Source organism: Leucopleurus acutus (genome assembly GCF_964270905.1).
Source record: "Leucopleurus acutus genome assembly, chromosome: 13".
Classification (NCBI taxonomy): domain Eukaryota; kingdom Metazoa; phylum Chordata; class Mammalia; order Artiodactyla; family Delphinidae; genus Leucopleurus; species Leucopleurus acutus.
This window is the reverse complement of record NC_139155.1, coordinates 79,344,350-79,365,457: the sequence shown is the minus strand read 5'-3', so window position 1 is coordinate 79,365,457 and position 21,108 is coordinate 79,344,350. Positions and strand designations below refer to the sequence as shown.

Below are 21,108 nucleotides of genomic sequence, written 5' to 3'. Positions count from 1 at the left end.
TATTTCCCCAAAATTTTATTCTCAGCCTTTTCCCTGTGCATATTTTGCCTAAGTTACCATAGTTCCTTCGTGAGTTCTTATCTACCTTATACAAATAATTCCAGATCTGAATCTTTGGCTCTGTTGTTGCCCCTGAACTTCAACCTCTATTTCTTTCTACATGCCATGTATTTGTACCTAGATGCCCATCTAGCACTTAAAAGTCATTTTGGCTGGAATACAGTCACTATCTTTTTACTATTAAACTTGTTCCTTCTGCTGAATTCCCTATTTTTGTTTATAGAACAGTTACCGTCTCTGTCACTTGATCTTAGAGCCTCAGAGCTAACTTTGACTCCCATGTCTTTTTCAGGCTATATAGCCCATCAATTGCTGGTTCTGCGCCATGTTATTACTGTGTTATTCTTGCATCCAGAGGCATGGTACCTGCCTTCTGCTTTCAATTTTATTGCCAACATTCTAGAATAAGATTATCATGCTTTCTTGTTTGGTAGCCCTAACTTGACCTTCCTGCTCTAGTCTCCCATTCCAATTCATTCCTTTAAAAATGTTTTTAGCTTTCTTTTTCTGTTACAAAGTAATATGTATTCAATGGAGAAAATATATAAAATACAGAAAGGTAAAAAGAGAACAAAATGCCTATATTCCCAATACCCAAAGATAATCACTATTAACATTTTGGTCTATATTCTTCCAATTCTTTTTTTCTATGATGTGTGCATAATGTTTTTAAATAAAATGTTTCCATTCTAACCTGTATATTACTGCCAAACAACTAGAGTATTATTTGAAGCCTGATTCTAATATTAAATGATTTCATCATTTACAGTTTAAAAACTTAAAATCCTTTGCATGGTATTCAAACTCCTGGATAATCTAGACCCATTAGACTCTTCCAGCTTTGTTTCCAAAGGATCCCATCCCAGATCTGCAGAACAACCACTTAAGTTACTTGCCATTACATGCTGCAAACTCCAATCATTTGCTCACACCGTTTCCTATAAAATCTCTCCCTGTTCTTTACAGAGCAATCCAAATGCTGTTTCTACCATGAAGCCATCAATCACCTGCCCATTCCCACCCCCCAGCTCCTTAGAGAGTTAGAAGTTCTCTCTCCCTCTTTTGAACTTCTGTAGTACTTGCAACATGCACCGGTTCTAGATAATTAGTTTCTGGTGAACACATATCAGTATTATATATTTTTCAACACCTAGCATGATGTCTTAAGCACAGCGGGTATCCAGTAAGTGTTGAATGAATAAATGAGTGAATGAATAGTTGAACACTGCTTCAGGGTCATTATACCTTTTATTAAACACATGAGAAGAGTAAGATTTTGTAGATGTAGAAAAAGCTTAAACAAATAGAACTTAGGTTAGAGGGAATTGAGTAAGGAGACAGAATTAGAAACTGGAATGCTGCAGTTTGTCTCTTATCCTCTGAGCTATGATATGGCTCTTAATCATTAATGAGTAAATATATATACTATATAGTATGGGTTGCCCATTACTTGAACATTATCCTGTTTTGGATACAGGAGGGAGGCAATGGTCCTCCTTCTTCTATGGATATGGAAGAAGCACAAGTAGATATTCATTTCTTGGTTGCCTGGCAGCTGGCCTATGGACATGTGATTTTGGTCAATCAGTTGCTCCCACCCAGGACTTTGAATCTTGAGAGTTTAGGGCACAATAGAGACAATTTGTGGCAGTCTAGGAGAACAGAAACAAGTGGCAGTGGCATCAGCAGACAATTACTGTGGCATGATCTTGATTATGGCTTTGCCCTTCTAGGATCCTGTCTATTTTCTGAGCTTTCTGGTTTGTTCTGTGAGACAGCCTATTCTGATGGGTGTTTTCTAACAGCATCAAGGTTTTAACTCAATTCTGACCCTATCTGCCTGGAGATAGCATCAGATCCCACAGGGCAAGGGCACAGTCTCACAAGGCTGCCCGCAGCCACTCCCACACCCCAAACTTCAGATGCTTGTTGCAAGTCCGAGTTGTTACCTGTGCTTCTGACCAACCAGCTGTAGATCAGAGGTTCCTACAAGCCTTCCTCGAATTTGTGGAGGGGGTTTTGCTAGAGTGGCTCACAGAGCTCAGAGACACATGTACTTACATTTACCTATTTATTATAAAGGATATTATAAAGGATACAGATAAACAGCCAGATGAAGAGGTACATAGGGTGAGGTCTGGAAGGGTCCCAAGCACAGGAGCTTCTGTCCCCATGAAGACAGAACTAGGGTGTGCCACCCTCAGGGCATGTGGATGGTTCACCAACCCACAAGCTCTCCAGACACCATCCTTTTAGGGTTTTATGGAAGCTTCATTATGTAGGCATGACTGATTAAATCTTTGGTCCCTGGTGATTGAACTCTACATCCTGAGGTCAGGGGTTGGGGCTGAAAATTCCAACTCTTTAAGCTGGTTTGGTTCCTTTGGTTACCAACACCTGTCTATCCTCAGGGGCTTTCTAAAAGTCACCATATTAGCATAAACTCAGGTGTGGTTGGTAGGGAGTTGTCATGAATAACAAAAGACACTCCTTTCACCTTTATTGCTCTTAGAAAATTCTAAGGGGTTTAGGAGTCTGTACCAGATGAAGACCAAATATATATTTCGTACTATAAGTCACAGTATCACACCTATAATTAAATTTCTTTTCTAAGTTAGCCAGAGTTGGTTTCTGTTATTTGCAACAAAAAACCCTGACAGAGGGCTTCCCTGGTGGCGCAGTGGTTGAGAGTCCGCCTGCTGATGCAGGGGACGTGGGTTCGTGCCCTGGTCCAGGGGGATCCCATATGCCGCGGAGCAGCTGGGTTCGTGGGCCGTGGCCGCTGGGCCTGAGCGTCCGGAGCCTGTGCTCCGTGGCGGGAGAGGCCACAACAGTGAGAGGCCCGCGTACGGCAAAAAACAAAACAAAACAAAAAACCCTGACAGAGGCTGTTATCTTTAGTACTTACAGTAGAACAGCAGCATACATGCATTTCAACTAACTCCCACAAGGCTAGATGCAATGCTACAGTAATGGGGCTGCCAATGCCAAAAGGCAAAGAAATGAGAGCTGTTCAGTGGAATCACTGTGGGAAATGCCAAGTTAATCTCTGCAACTTTTCAAATAACTGCATGTTATATGGATTTTTTTTCAAGTAAGAATTACGTTCATATCTAGCAAACCTTTTTTCCGTACCTACTACATACCTGGTATATGTTATCTCATTTAATGCTCACAGCATTCTATTACTTTCTATTAAGAGAAATTATAGAGGCTTGATAGAAAACAGAATGGAGTAAACTCTGCAGATAAGAAGGCTTTCTTTAGAAGTCTTCAGAATTCCTCATTTATACTGGTATCTTGAAGAGAGAATGATTTGAACATCCAGATTTCTGCAGATCAAGGAATCTATCAGAAAACGTGAAGTTTTTGTTTTTACTAACCTCTAACTGAAATTTAGCATTTCTTGTAATTTACAAATGTTGGCAACAGACCACACAAGTATTAGCAAGATCTGAGATTTTTGTCACCAATCACCAAAAGAAATCCCAGATAGTTTATAACACATTACAGTTAACAGAAATCTCAAAATATTAAGTTCACCACTCTTTGAAATTATTGTGGTTATTATACTTCCTACTAACTCTCATTACTAAATGAATTAATAAAGAAGCCATAGGGAATTCCCTGGAGGCCCAGTGGTTAGGGCTTAGCGCTTTCACTGCCCAGCGTCCGGGTTGGATCCCTCGTCAGGGAACTAGGATCCCGCAAGACACGCAGCACAGCAAAGAAAAAGAAAAAGGCGCATATATATCACAAATCTGTTTTTTAATATTTTGGTAACTATTTCAGTATGATTGGTTTCCTTGCCTTTGTAATTCTAAGTGGTTAATATTTTTCATTTAAATCATTATTCTGAGGGACTTCCCTGGTGGTCCAGTAGTTAAGACTCCACACTTCCACTGCAGAGGGCAGGGGTTCGATCCGTGGTCAGGGAACTAAGATCCCGCATGCCGTGTGGTGCAGCCAAAAATAAACAAATAAAACATTATTCTGAGAAGGTGTCATAGGCTGTGGACTGCCTGTGATCAATGTCACAAAAAAGGTTAAGAATTCCTTTTGTAGGTAGACTTTCTTCCTTTAGACTAACGCAGTGGTGCATGAGAATTACTTTAAAGGCTTGTATAAACAAAACCATGCATACTGGGATTTTCAAGGATAATTTGAACTGTATGCAGTTTTGGCCTTAAGTGTCCACCTTTGTACCCAACCACCTTAGGTAAGATATGATTCCATTCTAGAGTGTTTTCAAGTAAATTCACAGACTCCTAGGAATTTGAAGACATGAAAATAGGTCAGAAATTCTCCATGAGATTTTTAAATGTTATATTTTCATTTTGATGATTGTCTCCTAAATAATAAGTTATGGTGGATCATCTGGATGATTGCCTTATGACCAAAGAGTTCTGTGGCTTATCCCGACCACTGACTCTACTTTATCTTATTTTTCTTTATGATATTTATTTGTACCTGATATATCAATATTTATGTGTCTCTCTCCACTAGAATGTAAGTTCTATGAGAGTAGGAAAGAACTAAAAGCCTTGTTCAGTACTGGACACATATTAAGCACTTAATAAATATTTGCTGAATGAATGAACACATGAATAAATGAATGACTAAAAATAATTTCAGAAAATGTTAGGGATCTGTGAGAATTTTTCTCTAAGGGATCTGAATATTAATCAAGTTTGAGGAACCCTGTATTAAAGAGTAAATTATTATTGTATATTACAAATATTACAATTTTCATACCACACATATGATTAAGTTGTGCAAAATGAAAACTTCAAAAGACCGGTTAAATCTATTAGAGTAGTTCAGAATTTATGTAGACATAGACACCATTTTTGTACTGGTCTTGATTTTAAGACCCATGTAAAGTACCGTTTTCCCCAAAATGAATGCATAATTGATTTCAAGTTGCTAACCACATACAAAACTATCAGAGAGAACAAAAACTTTCAGTGTTAAATTTAAGAAATCCAAAGGATCTCTTCCTTTCCCATTTGTCTCTCTAACCGAAACATCTTTTTTTAAGGGAGGGAGAAACTAATACTCTTTAAGAAACCAAAAGAATTGATATTTTTACTTTTTAAGCACACATAGTCTTAAATGGTGATCCCAAAGTAGTCTACAAGTTATCATTATTATGATAATCAATGCCCCAGATACTTCTGCATTATTTGCTTAAGTAGAAATTAGATGATCACAAAGGTCCCTTTCCAGTTCTCAGATTCTGTCATGATGGGCTATGTGATCATTTGGCATAAAAAACACCTGTCATCTAATTTTACTTTCACAGTGAAAGTACCATAAAAATGGTTTCTTACCTCAGAATAATAGTTAGGTATTAGTGGCAGACAGTGGTAACAACTGTCCAAAATAAGTTTTCTGTTTATTTCTTTAAAGATAGTTTTCTTTAAGTCTGTATTGGGAGGTTGTATTATATGAACAGGGGAGGGAAAACACCAGACTGGTCCTGACTTTGAAAAAGTCCAATCACCTATTTCTACTCTATTTTTCACTGCTGTAAAATGAAGATTTTGCCTGCCTCTGTATACCTTCTTGGGGCAAGATAATGAATGCAATAATAGGAATTTACACGGGCAAATTTACTGTGAATCTCACATTTCAGAGCCCCTTATTTACACCAGCCCCTTCTAAGGCCCTATACCTATTCTTGTGTGGAAATTTTGTAAAATTTTTTTTCTTAAAGAGATCCCCAAATTTGTCGATGCTTCAGTCTCCATAAGAACTGAGCCCACCACTATGTATTCAAGTATTATTTGGAGAAATAAAGACAGAGAAGTTCAATCTTATTAAATTACACTTTTCTTATTAACCTCCAAAATATAGCAAAATAGGAAACTGTTTGGTGTTCTGAAGTCTGACTTAAGCAGCTTGATTCAGAAAAAAGTTTTCTGAAGTGAGAAATTAGTAGGGATTTTAATTTGGGATAACAGTACTGCATAAGTATGATTTGACACTTAACTTTTCTGAGATTGAATTTAAAAAAATACAATTGATATGTCTGATCTTTATAATTCTTTCCAATGTGAAACATTCTTTTTTTTATTTTTTTTAATTGAAGTATAGTTAATTTACAATGTTGTATTAATTTCTGCTATACAGAAAAGTGATTCAGTTATACATATATATATACATTCTTTTTCATATTCTTTTCCATTATGGCTTATCACAGGTTATTGAATGTAGTTCCCTGTGCTATACAGTAGGATGTTGTTGTTTATCCATTCTAAATATAATAGTTTGCATCTGCTAATCCCAAACTCCCAATCCATCCCTTCCGCACTCCCCATCCCACTTGGCAACGACAAGTCTGTTCTCTATGTTTGTGAATCTGTTTCTGTTTCGTAGATAAGTTCATTTGTGTCATATTTTAGATTCCACATATAAGTAATAACCTATATGAAACATTCTTAATCTTACTCCCTTTCTTAATGCTAAAATATTGTGGATTTTCAATCTAGTTGGCTCCAAGTTTATTGTTGCAGAAGTGTGACTACAACATTGAAAGGCAACTAAGATCTTCACTGAATCATCTTTCTTGAAAGTTTCTGAGAAAAGGAAAAATATGAAAAAATATTTATATTTCTACTCTCTATCAAGTGTATATTAAGTTAGAATGTCTGTGAAAAATAATTTACTTGACTATCATTCTTGGAGGATTTCCATTCCTTAGAATAAAGCATGAAGAAAATTATTTCAGTTTCACATCTCTGATGCAATCTTTGCCTTTAAGCTAGCTGGATTGTTCAGTTGGCCCAAGAGCCTAAGACCTGAAATTCTACATTCTTGGCACAGTTCTGAGTTCTCACTATAAATGGTAATACCTGAGGTTGCAGGAGGTCAAGGAAGAGGAAAAAAATAATTTCATGCATATCACTTCATCTTCAGTTAATTCTTAAAATGCTGTCCTCTTGGAAGGAAAAACGTCCTTGTTCAGCTTTTGAGGGAAGGATGAATTTAAAGAACATTTTTAGTGTTAAGATTTGAGTGGAAAAGGGAAGGAGATTTCAGCAGATTTTTATGGACTATCTGTTATATAAAGATGCCACAGGGGCTTCCCTGGTGGCACAGTGGTTGAGAGTCCGCCTGCCGATGCAGGGGATGTGGGTTTGTGCCCCGGTCCGGGAGGATCCCACGTGCCACGGAGCGGCTGGGCCCGTGAGCCATGGCCGCTGAGCCTGCGCGTTCGGAGCCTGTGCTCTGCAATGGGAGGGGCCCCAACAGTGAGAGGCCCACGTACCGCACAAAAAAAAAAAAAAAAAAGAGAAATTAAATGTATGTGTACACAAGTGATTATAACAGCATTATTCATAATAGCCAAAAAGTGGAAACAACCCAAATATACATCAGCTTATAAGTGGATAAACAAAGTGTGGTATATCTATACAGTGGATTTCTATTTGTCAATAGAAAGAAATATTGATTCATGCTACAACATGGGTGAACCTTAAAAACATTATGCTAGGGAAAGAAGCCAGTCACAGAAAACCTCATATCATATGATTCCATTCAAATGAAATGTTCAGAACAGGGAAATCTATAGAGACAGGTTAGTGGTTGCTAAGGAATGGAGTGATCGGGGTGGGAGGACTTGATAGCTAAAGGAAATGGGACTTCTTTTTGTGGTGATGAAAATGTTCTAAAATTGACTGTGGTGATGCTTGCACATACTTGTGAGTATACTAAAAACCATTGTACACTTTAAATGGGTGAATCGTACGTGAATTGTATCTCAAAAATAATTTTTTAAAGATGCCATGGAAATATAATGATTAATCAAAACTTAGATCTGATGTGTATCCTCCTCTGAAGAAGCACTTGTCATCCAGTTAGAGTACTAATATATATGAGTATTTAAAACTGATGCAAAGGGAGAAAATGGTTGGTCTTATAAGGGAGGTGACATTTTGCTGGACTGTGAGAGTAATTGGGATATGGATATTCTGGGTAGAGGCAGTAGCATAAGCAAAGGCAAAGGTAGGAAAATGCAACTGTAGTAATTCATTTTTTCCTGATTATAGAGTCTAAGAATTTAGGTTGGGGTAGTGGTTTGAGGCCAGCTTTGAATGTTAGTTAGGTAAAGTTAACCTTAATCCTGTAGGCAGTGTGGGAACATGGAAGGATTTTGAGCAGAGCTGTGATATTATCTCAACTGTGCTTCAGGAAGGTGATTGTGATAATAGTGTTTTAAAGATGAATTCCAGAAAATTTAGACGAGAGGCTGAAAGAGCAGAAACAGAGGAAAGAGATAACAAATGCTAACAGAACAGAAAAGTGAAGAACAGATAAAAAGAAATATTTGAAGCACACTTGTGATTTAGTTGAATGTTAAGGACAAGGAGAAGGGGAGAGTGAAAGTTATTATGAGGTACATGTGAGACATTTAGGGGAGAAGCCAAACAGATAGTTGAAAGAATGGGACTGGGATTTAGCCTGGAGGCCAGAACTGTCTAGTGACAAAGTGTTACTTGAAACCATTCAAGTGAACAGAAATTAGGATAGCAGCTTGCATCACACAGAGGGCTTTGGGAAATACCTGGAGGAGCACACTGATTTAGAGCTCAGAGAGGAGAGGAGCTATAGGAGGAATAATGTGGAAAAACAGGGGAAGACAGTTTCATGGAATCCAAGAGGCATTTATAAAGAAAGAAGGAAGGTGGTTAAATGGGACAAAACCGTGAACATCTTTTAGGTGTAATAGATAAACTTTAGGAATATGGTTTTCAGCTTCAATACCATGTGCAGTATTCTAGCAGGGGGGAACAATGATAAAATCAAGAAAGTTTAATTCCTAGGTGTCTTAGAGAGTTTATTTTAAAACATTTATAGAGCCATGCAACTGCAGATGGAGAGAGTACCCATTTTAAGAAAAATTATGTAAAAATGAATAAGTATTTAGAGAGAAGAAAAATACTAGGCATGTGTGTCCATAGCATTAGAAAAATATTTTCTAGGAATTGCACCTCCTGCATTTCGAGCTATTCAGGACATGAGGATGTTAGTAAATGCCTTATTTAAAACTACTTTCTCAGAAATTTCGCAACTAGTGTTCATATAATAAGGAGTGTTTTACTTCCTTGAAGCTATAGTCAGACTAGATTAGCAGGACATACATGCAGACATTGTAGTTATTGATTGGTTGATGGTTAGGTAAAATGTGATGCTGAATTCAGGCAAGTTTTAGCTACCAGTTAATCTAAAGCATTCCACAGCCATAGAATCAGAGGGAATAACAAAATAATGAAAAAGATTAGTTTGTAAGTATAGACGTGAGAAGAGATTGGGATATCCTCTACAGGAAAAATGTGAAAATGGAGGTCAGTGCCTTTTTTTTTTATGTATAGTTTTTTCCTCCTGTAAGGATTTCATCTCCAAAGCTAGTCAAGCATCCAAAGATTATTTCAATATACATGTTTTAAATTGTTAGATTCTTTGACCCAGTGGTTCTACTTCTAGAAATCCATTCCAAAAAAGCCCTAAATGTTAAGTGCATAGATAATAAGCACAAAGGTCTTCAAAACAATAATTTTTAGTAGTTCAACAAACAGAGGGTTGAATAACAGCCTTGGTTTCAAATTGTGGAGAAACTGTTGTGAATGAGTTGTGGTTCTTCCATACGATACACATTGAGCAGCCCTTAAATTATCTTTGTGAATAATGTTTGATAACATGGCAAAATATGTATAATCTAGAGTTAGATAAACAGGCTGACTGTGGAATTATATGTACAATGTGATTTCAGCTGTATAACAAAATAAATATGTGTTTGAAGAAGTAAATATGTTCATGGAGAAAATTATCCCAATTGCTAATGAAGTTTGTCCTAGGTAGGATTAAGGATTTTTTTTCATAATGGTGTATATTTCTTATATTTTCTACACTGAGCATGTACTTCTTTGATAGATAATAAAGAATTATCACTACCCCCAAATCTGAAAGATTGGTTATAGAGAGACCAGGAAAGGGAAGATAGATGAGTCAATATAAATCATCATGCCTATTGGAAAAACAATTCAAAATATAAGCCGTACTGACAGAGAATCAGTAGCATCACCACATGCTGTCAGATTAGTCCTGTCTACTCGTAGCCTCTATTGAGTTTCCTTGGACTCAGACAGACCGGTGGAAGCCTCAGTATAGATTCTGAAAATCTAACGACACATTTGTTTACCTGATATTGTTTGTGAGACAGTAGCTTGTGTCTTTGTTGTGAAAATCCTACCTTTTACATTTGTCATCCACAAACTGATGAAGATAACATTTTAACTTTGTAATGTTACATTTGTAAATATTTAAAACTATCATGTTATCGATTATTGCTTCTTGAATTTTGCCCCTATAATTACATATTTTATTCTTCTTTTTTCATAGGTTCACCATAAATACAAAAGACTGAAGTTATAAAAGAGAAAAAAAAAGATTGCTGCTAAAATGAGTCTGAGCAATACAGTATATTTTGTGCCATACACGAAAAGGTATTGTCCATAAATCCATGACTTAGCTTTCTCCCATAAAATGGGAACAAATTGTGTTTTCTGGTTTTTCTATGAGGAATTTTTATTATATTTGTGAGAAAAATTAAAAGGAATTAATAAAATTAAGATAACATATTCTTTTATAAAAATTTTTTAGTTTCAAATTATTTCCTCATAGATTTTCTTCATTTTCAGTTATAGCTTAAAATACGGAGAATTACCTGGCTAAAGTTATTTTATCCCTATTGTCAAATTATTTTCTGGAAATATATATTACCATTTTCTGTTGTAGTGATTTATGCTTAGACTTTGAGATAAAATTTTTTCATATCACTTTTCCTCTAATTACAGAAGTAATAGGCTTTGCAGAACATTTAGAAAATAGAAATAAACAAAAAGAAGGAAATAAAAGATAACCTGAAATCCCAACACCTACTTCAGATAAAACACAAGTCTGCAAAGAAATCCAAATTTGTAGGTGAAAGAAACCTTGTTTCCCATCTTCACTGTTGCATCCCTCCTATGCTCTACCTTACACCCTGCCTCTTTTACTAAAATAAATCAGAACAAAACAAGTAGAAACTGCCATGTAGAAACTCCCTGTAGAAGGATGATACTTGGTCAGAGAATGTTCCCATTCTATTCTTCCAGGAGTGTATAAAGATGACTGTTTCCTTATGCCCTCACCAAAAAAATGTATCTTTTCTCTATTACTTTATCAATTTGGTGGGTGAAATGAGGTGTCTTGCTATTTTACTTTTTATTTCTCTGATTATTAGTGAAATTATATATGTTCCATATCATTAATAGACACTGTTTTTTTCTTTTCTTAATTTCCTATTTGTGTCCTGTGAGTGTGTGTGTTGGTGTATGTATATGTTCACCTATCTGATATTAAGAATAACTTCACTGGCACATATTTTGCAAGAACCATCCCCAACTTACTTGCCTTTCAGTTTTGTTTATTGCAACTTTTTAAAGCAATAATTATTAATTGACATACAGTAATCTGAACATATTAAGTAACATAACATTTTAACGTGTGTGTGTGTGTGTATCCGTCACATGATGAAGTTAGTAAACATATCCGTCACTCCCAAAAGCTTCTTCATATCCTTTTTCAATACCTCCCTAACCTCTTCTCACCCCAGCCCTTTCCCTAGGCAACCACTGATGTGCCATCACTCTAGGTTAGTTTGCATTTTCCAGAAGTTTATATAAATGAAATCATAAAGTATTGATGTGTTCTCTATTTTTGTTCTGGCTTATTTCACTCAGCATAATTATTTTGAGATTCATCCATGTTGTAGCATGTATCAGTAGTTCATGTTATTTCTGAGTTGCATTCCATTGTCTGCAAGTACTACAGACTGTTTATCCATTCATCTGTTGATGGATGTTTGGATTATTTCCAGTTTTGACTATTAAAAATAAAGCTGCCATTAACTTTCGTGTACAGTGCTTTGTATGGACATTTGCTTTCATTTTTCTTGGGTGAATACCTAGGAGTGGAATGGCTATGTCATATGGTAGATGTATGTTTCACTTTTTAGGAAACTGACAAATAGTTTTCCAAAGTGTTTGTACCATTTTTACATCCAGCCAGCAGTGTCTGAGAGATGCAGTTACTTCAAATCCTTGCCAACACCTGGTATGGTCTGTCTTTTTAATGTCAGCCATTCTAATAAGTTTGTAGTAGTATCTCACTGGGATTTTAATTTGTATCTCCCTAATGAATAGTGATGTTAAGCATCTTTTTTTTTGGCTTAGTTGCCATCCATTTATCTTTCTTGGTGAAGTGTGTGTTCTAATGTTTTTCTCATTTTTAAAATTTGGTTGTTCATGTTCTTTTAATTGAGTTTTGAGGATTCTTTATATTTTATGAATGCAAATCCATTGTGAGATATATGTTTTGCAGAGATCTTCTACTGTGGCTTATCTTTTCATTTTCTTAACAGGGTCTTTCAAAAAGAGTATGTTTTTATTCTAATTTAATCTTTTTTTCCTTTGTGGAGTGTGCTTTTGTTTTTATATCTAAGAAATTCTTGCCTAACCCAAGGTCACAAAGGTTTTCTCTTGTGTTTTCTTCACAATTTTTTTAGTTGTATGTTTTACATTTAGTTCTATAATCCATTTGGAGTTAATTTTTGTATATGGTGTCACTATGAATCAAAGATAGACATATGCAATTGTTATGGCACCATTAGTGGAAGATACTCTCCATCTTCTATGGACGAAATTCAGTTGTCCATAAATGTGTGGGTCCATCTTCTATGGATGAAATTCAGTTGTCCATAAATGTGTGGGTCTGTTTCTGTACTTCCTGTTTTGTTGCATTGATTTATTTGTGTGTATGTATATACACACAAATATATATATACACATACACACCAGTATCACAGTGTCTTGATAACTGTAATCTTAATGATAAATCTTGCAGTCAGGTTATGTTAGCCCTCCAATTTTGTCTTCCTTTTTCAAAGTCGTTTTAGTTGTTTTAGGTCCATTGCATTTTCATATGAATTTGAGAATCAGCTTCTCAATTTCTCTTTCTAAAAAATACTCAATATTGAGTCTTCTGACCTATAACCACAGTATAACTTTTCATTATGTCTTTACTTCCTTTCATTATTATTTTGTAGTTTTCAGTGTACAAGTCTTACAGATCCTTTGTCAGATTTATCCCTAAGTATTTCATTTTTTGATGCTATTATAAGTGATATTTAAAACTTTAGATATCCATTTGTTCATATATAGAAATATAATTGAGCTTTATATATTGATCTTGTATTCTGCACCTTTGATAAACTCACATATTAGTTCCATTGAATTTTCTACACAGGTGATTATGTTGTTTGTCAGTAAAAGTCCAACTTCTTTCTTTCCAGTCTTGCTACTTTTTACTTCTTTTTTCTTCCCTTGTTGCACTTATAGAACATCCAGCACAATGCTGAATAGAAGTGTTGAGAGCAGACATCCTTGCCTTGTTCCTGATCATAGGAAGAAAGCAGTTGGTCTTTCACCATTATATTTGACATTGGCTGTAAATGTTTCGTAGATTTCCTTTATTAGGTTGGGGATGTTACCTGATATTCCTAGTTGGCTCAAGAGTTTTTATCAGGAATGAATTTTGGATTTTGTCATATGCTTTTTCTGCATCTTTAGACATGATCATTTGACTTTTTATCAGTTTGTTGATATGGTGAATTACATTGATTCTTTTTTTTTTTAACTGATTTTTGAGTGTTAAACCAACCTTGCATTCCTGTAATAAATTCCACCTAGTCATGGTGTATTATCTATTTTATATATTACTGAACTATATTTGCTATAATTTTGTTGTGAATATTTGTATCTATAGTCTTCAAGAATTTTACTCTGTTGCTTTCTTTCTTGTAATGTTTTTGTCTGGCTTTGGTGTCAGGGTAATACAAGCCTCATAGAATTAATCCTAGAAAGTATGTCTCCTTTTCCATATTCTGAAAGAGATGTGTAAAATTAATATTGTATCTTTCTTAGATGTTTGGTTGAATTCACCAATTAAGCCATTTGATTCTGGAGTTTTCTTTGTGGGAAGATTTTAAATTACAAATTCAATTAATTTAATAGATGCAGAGGTATTGAGGTTATCTGTTTCTTCTGGTGTAAACTTTGTTGATTTGTGTCTTTCAGAGAATTTATCCACTTCATCTAAGTTGTTGAATAATAATTACACAATGTTGTACAATTTGCATAATATAATACTCCCTGATTATCCTTCTGATATCTATAGAATCTGTAGTGATGTCATCCCTCTCATTTGTGATACTGGTAATTATGTCTTCTGATTTTTTTTTCCTGATCAGTCTGGCAAGGTTTATAAATTTGATTACTTTTATCAAAGAACCAGCTTTGCTTTCATTGATTTTTGTTTTTGTTTTTCATTTCATTGATTTCTGCTTTAATCTTTATTATTTCCTTTCTCTCCTTACTTTGGGTTTAATTTGCTCTTTTTTTCCTGGTTTTTAAAAAAATAGTGGAAGCTGAGGTCATTGATTTGAGACCTTCTTTTCCAAAACAGGAGTTTATTGCTATAGATTTCCACATGAGTACTGCTTTAGTGGTATCCCACGAATTTTGACACCTTCTGCTTTCATTTTAATTAAGATAAAAGTATTTTCTAGTTTCTCTTTTGGTTTATTTTTTGACCCATGGATTACTTTTTATTGTGTTATTTAGTTTCCAGTATTTGGGGATTTTTTTCATATTATCTGTCTGCTATTGATTTTCTAATTTAACTCCATTGTGTTCAGAAAATATACCTACTATAACTTAAGTCCTTTTAATTTATTGAGTCTTGTTTTATGGCCCAGAATATGGTCTATCTTGGTAAATGTTCTGTGTGCACTTGAAAAGAATATGTATTATGATGTTTCTGGGTTGAAACATCAATGTTAATAATCATATTTCAATGTCAGTAATCAAATTGGTTGATAGTGTTGTTCAAGTCTTCTATATCCTTACTGATTTTCTGTCTATTTGTTCTATCAGTTATTGAGGAAAGGATATTGAAATCTCCAACTACAATTGTGGATTTGTCTATTTCTCCTTGCAGGTAAATCAGTTTTTAATCATGTATTTTGAAACTTTTTTTATTAGGTGTATAAACATTTAGGATTGTTATATTATCTTGATAAATGATCCAATCTTCTTATCATTATGAAGTAATCTTTGTAATATCTTTGCATTGAAATCCACGTTATCTGATATTAATATAGCTAGCCCAGCTTTCTTTCAATTAGTATTGTGTCTTTTTCCATGCTTTTAGCCTACTTGTGTCTTTTTATTTAAAGTGTGTATATAGACACATGTGTACACATGCATGCATATATGTATTTATATTTGGATACACATTTATGTATTAATCCACTGTCCATACTCAAGTGATAGTATACCTTTTTGTGTATAGTATGATAACTTTTTACAGCACTGTGCTTCAATTTCTATCCTTCCCAACTTCGTATTCTCATACGTTTTACTTCTACATGTTATAAACTCACACTATATTGTTATTTTTGTTTAAACAGTGAATTATACTTTAAAGAAGTTTAAATAATGGGGGGAAATCTTACATATTTAACCAAATAGTTAACCATTTTCAGTGCTTTTTCAATGTTTTGTAAAGCTCTATTTCCATCTGGTATGATTTTTGCTTATGTCTAAAGGATTTCCTTTAGCATTTCCTATAGTGCTGGTGGTCAGGTCATGAATTCTTTCAGCTTTTTATGTCTAAAACCCTCTATTCTGCCTTCATTTTTCAAAGATCTTTTTACAGGACACAGAATTTTAGTTTGAACTTAGCACTTTAAAACTGTTGCTCAATTGTCTTCTCACTGGTGTTATCTCCAGTGAAGAATCTGCTGTCATTGTTGTCCTTACGTAATGTCTATACATAATGTGTTTTCTGTCTCTGGCTGCTTTCATGATTTTTGCTTTAGCACGTTTTGAGCAATTTATTATGATATGTTTGGTGTAATTTTCCCCATTTTTCTTATTCTCATTCTTGTTCTTGAGCCCCATTGACCTTCTTGGATCTGTGGTTTACAATTTTCATCAGAATTGTAAGTTTTTTTCACTATTATTTCTCCAAATATTTTCTCTGCCTCAACATCTCTCTCTTCTCTTCAGGGACTCCAATTAGATATATACTAGTCCATTTGAAATTGTTCCACAACTCACTGATGCTCTTTTTTTTGGTTGTTTATTATTTTGTTATTTTTTTTCTCTGTATGTTTCATTTTGGATAGTTTCTACTGTCATATCTTCAAGTTCATAAACCTTTTTTTCAGAAATCTCATCTGCTATTCATCCCATGCAGTGTATTTTTCATCTCGGACATTGTAGCTTTCACCTCTAGAGGTTCAGTTTGTGTCTCTTTATCTCTTGACTATCTCTATGTGTTTGATATTTCCTAACTTTTTAAATATATGGAATACAGTTGTAATAAATGTTTTAATGCTCTTGTCTGCTAATCTAGCAACTATCATCTATATCAGTCCTGAATTGGTTTCAATTGATTTTTCTCATCATTATGTGTCATATTTTCCTGTTTCTTGGGATGCTTGGTGATTTTTTTTTTTTTTAGACATTGTGAATTTTACCTTTTTGGATATTAGATTTTTTTTTTAATTCCTTTGAATATTTGTGAGCTTTGTTCTGGGACACAGTTAAGCTACGTGGAATAATTTAATCCATAAAGATCCTGCTTTTAAATTTTGTTAGGCATCCAGAACAGCACTTAGTCTATGGTAATTTCCTGCTACTAAGATTAGACTCTTGTAAGTACTCTAAACAATTCCCCATGAATTATGAGATTTCCTATTCAGGCTAATGGTAACAGGCACTATTTACAGCTCTTCATGAGCCCTAGGCCCTGTTTTCTTTAATTCTTTCATATAGGGTTTTCTTCCACCCTGCCTGGTCTGGCGTAGTTTTCTCACTTGGCATGCGTAGATCAGTAGTCAGCTGAAGACTTGATGGGAACTCTCTGCTGATCTCCATATCTTCTTTCTGTGCTGTTCTCTTCTATTTAGTACTGTGCCCTGAGAACTCTAGCCATTTTGGTCACCCTGGACCCTCATCTCTGGAGTGCCCCAGGCTCTAATTGGGTTTCCCCACCCCCTACTTTCTGTGCCATGGCCAGGAAACTCTCCCAGGACATTAAATTGGGACAGTTTTAGCTCTCCTTGTTTGCTGTTCCTCTGTCTGGGATCACTATCCTTCTCTGCCTGATACCCATTGTGTTAAAATACCATAATTTCATGTTTTTCCAGTGTTTTATTTGTTTCTGGTGGATAATAAATCCAGTCCTGTTACTCCATCTTGGCTGGAAGCAGAAATCCATTCATTATATTTTTTAAGATAAATATGTTGTGTATTATCAAGCTTACTGATTTTAGTTTATGGTTTTTGCCTCTGATATCTTGCTCAATAACTAAATACTCATCTGCAAGTTATTTTAGAAGTTTTTATGATCTCATTTTTTTATTATTTTAATATTATTTTATTTTAAGTATCATTTTAATATTTATTTCTTTCGAAAAATCACTTTAGTCTATAGTATGACTTAGTAGTCTGTGTGTGTCCCCAAATGGTTATCCATAGTACTTAGCTTTAATCACATTGAGACCAAAATATTCAAGTTTAAAATACATCTTGGTGATTGAAAATATTTTAGTTCTCATAAATTTGGTTCATAGATCTTTTTGTTTTTCCTAACGGAAATTTTGTAATTTGCTTTTTTTTTTTTTGGCATGGTCTCAAAAGGCATGTCTTTGATTTAATCCGTTGTTTCTCTTTTCTATTCTCTAAGCAGTGAAGGCAATAGTACTTTTCAACTTTATGTACTTTGTTGCCTAACAAGTAACTAAATTTAAGTTATTTTTTCAATAGTATTGATATACTGACTTTATGCTTGATTATTGGCATTCATGGCTTGGCAGGATGACTACTCATGATTACAGATGCAGTGTTGTGGGGGAATCCTTTTTCCTGTTTAAAACCTTCAATGGCTACCCATTACCCTCAAGATACACTCCAAATTTCTTAGTATGGTATAAAAGAATTATTGTGATTTTCCTTGGCTTATAAAGGAATTTAGTCTTGCCTGATACATAGTAGTGCTTAATAAATGTTAGCTGTTACTATTTCAGTATTAATCAGACCAAACTGCTTTTGAAACAGATTTATTGAGATATAATTTTCTTGTTTTTTTTAAATTACATTTTATTCTACATGTGTCTCCAAGGAAATCAAAAAGAAATACAATTAATTTGTGATGTTGGGGGGGAAAATCTTTGGTTTTACTTGTTCAACAGAAATATCTGAATCAATTATACTTTTGTCAACTTTCCCTTCACATCCTAGCATTCTGTTTTGCCATCCACTGTGTATTTCTCACACATATCTATCTCAAAGTTATCTTGAGAGGGAGAGTGAAAACAAAAATCCAAATTCTAAAAGATAGCGCTTAATCAATGTTAAGTCTATCCACAGTTAGGTATATTAAACAGAATTATGTCTATTGCATCCTTATAAGCTTCTGAAAATAAGCATATTTATGCTAAGAAATGTCATTGTAATATACAAATAAATTTTTCCAAAATTTAGATTACTATAAACTAAAATTAAGCTAATTTGTGATTTAAATGACTATTTATTAGCTCCTTAGAAATCAGTGTTCATTGTTCTTTGCATTTGTCTAAGTAAACTGTCAGGTGTAGAAACTTTTAAATACCACTAATGATGCTATAGGTACAACAGATCACACCTAAAGGAATATACTTCAAAAGCAGAATTATTTTTTCATAAAAAAGATAGCAGCTGAATCGTAATATATTTTAACACCAATGTTTTTCTCACCAAACTGTGCTCTCCAAATCTACATAGTAGCAACCAAAAAAAAAAAGAAAGAAAAAGAAAAATTAGTTAGGAAGCTACGTACTCCAAAGCACATTGCATGTCTTACCTCTATTGTCAGTCAGGTATCTGGGATAAAATATGTAGTCTGTACATAGACAAAGCTTTCACCGTGAAAGTAAAGGAAGATCCAGGATGCTGGCTAAGTGACATTTTCCAGTTGCCTGTTGCAGTTGTCATTAACTAGAGAAAGTGTGTATGTAACTATTGGTCGGGAACAATATATACTGCATCTTGCAGTCTTGTAGACTGTTTGATTAACCCATTAATGGGTGGATCAAGTCAGAATAATCACCTTTATGTTTCTTTAGTCCTCTTTTGGAAATTTCTTCTTTTGAGGCTTTTTCCCCCTGTGTAACTGATAATTTACCTGTTCTTTTTCTTTTCTTCTCCTCAGAAATCTGTTGTTGATATTTTAATTTTCTTATCTTTAATTCCCATTTGTTTTCAGTTAGCTAGGACAAAAGTCATGGTTATTACCCCTCTCCGTTTTATTTTTTTTTAACTTTTCATTTTATATTGGAGTATGGTTGATTAACGATGCTGTGATAGTTTCAGATGTGCAGCAAAGTGATTCAGTTATACATATACTTGTTTGTATTCTTTTTCAAATTCTTTTCCCTTTTAGGTTGTTACATAATATTGAGCAGAGTTCCCTGTGCTATACAGTAGGTCCTTGCTGGTTATCCGTTTTAAGTATAGCAGTGTGTACATGTCAATCCCAAACTCCCTAACTGTCCCTTCCCCCAACCATTCCACCCGGTAACCATAAGTTCATTCTCTAAGTCTCTCATGAGTCTGTTTGTGTTTTGTAAGTTAGTTTATTTGTATCATTTATTTTTAGATTCCACTTGCTCTTTCTCTGACTTACTTCACTCAGCATGACAATCTCTAGGTCCGTCCATGTTGCTGCAAATGGCATTATTTCATTCTTTTTAATGGCTGAGTAATATTCCATTGTATATATGTGTCACATCTTCTTTATCCATTCCTCTGTCAATGGACATTTAGGTTGCTTCCATGCCTTGGCTGTTGTAAACAGTGCTACAGTGAACATTGGGGTGCATGTATCCTTTTGGACCATGTTTTTCTCTGGATATATGCCCAGGAGTGGGATTACAGGATCATATGGTAGCTCTATTTTTAGTTTTTTAAGGAACCTCCATACTGTTCTCTGTAGTGGCTGTACCAATTTACATTCCCACCAATGGTGTAGGAGGGTTCCCTTCTCTCCACACCTTCTCCAGCATTTATTGTTTGTGGATTTTTTGATGATAGCCATTTTGACTGGCTTGAGGTGATATCTCATTGTAGTTTTGATTTGTGTTTCAGATATAATTTTCATACCATACAATTCACCCATTTAAAGAGTACAACTAAAGAGTTTTTAGTATATGAACAATTGTACAACCATCACCACAATGAATTCTAGGACATTTCACCACACTAAAACGAAAGCCCATACCCTTTAGCTATCACCCCCAGCCGCTAGTCTCTATAAATTTACTTATGCTGGATGTATTATATAAATGGAATCATACAGTATGTAGTCTTTTGTGACTGGCTTCCTTCACTTAGCTTTATGTTTCGCCTGTGTTGTGGTGTGTATCAGTAGTTCATTCCTTTTTAACCCTGAATAATATTCCATGGTATGGATATACCATATTTTGTTTATTCATTCACCAAATGGACACTTGGGTTGTTGCTGAATAATGCAGCTACCAATATCCAAGTTTTTGTGTGGACGTGTGCTTTTATTTCTCTTGGGTATATACCGACGAGTGGGAATTTCTGGGTCAACTTGTAACTCTGTGTTTAAGTTTTTGATGAACTCCCAATCTGTTTCCCAAAATGGCTGTACCATTTTACATTTCCACCAGCAGCGTTGGAGGGTCTGAATTTCCCCACGTCCTTACCAATACTTATTATTTGACTTTTTGATAATAGCCATCCTAGTGGGTATGAAAATGGTATCTCATGTGTTTTTAATTTTATTTGTCTAAAGACTAATGGTGTGGAGCATCTTTTCATGTGTTAGTGGACATTTCTATATCTTTGGAGTAATATCTATTCAGATCCTTTG

At 34.7% G+C, this 21,108-nt stretch overlaps 1 protein-coding gene across 3 annotated transcripts in view; it reads left to right on the top strand.

Moving 5' to 3' along the window:
* TAOK3 (TAO kinase 3) overlaps nt 1–21,108 on the top strand; it is a 187,454-nt gene that overhangs the window by 82,132 nt on the left and 84,214 nt on the right. For 2 of the 3 annotated variants that reach the window (XM_082852602.1, XM_082852600.1), the window contains exon 2: nt 10,465–10,568. The gene's annotated coding sequence lies outside the window, so the exon portion shown is untranslated. Of the gene's footprint in view, nt 1–10,464; nt 10,569–15,098; nt 15,163–21,108 lie in introns of all 3 variants that reach the window. The other variant, XM_082852601.1, reaches the window with a different exon arrangement.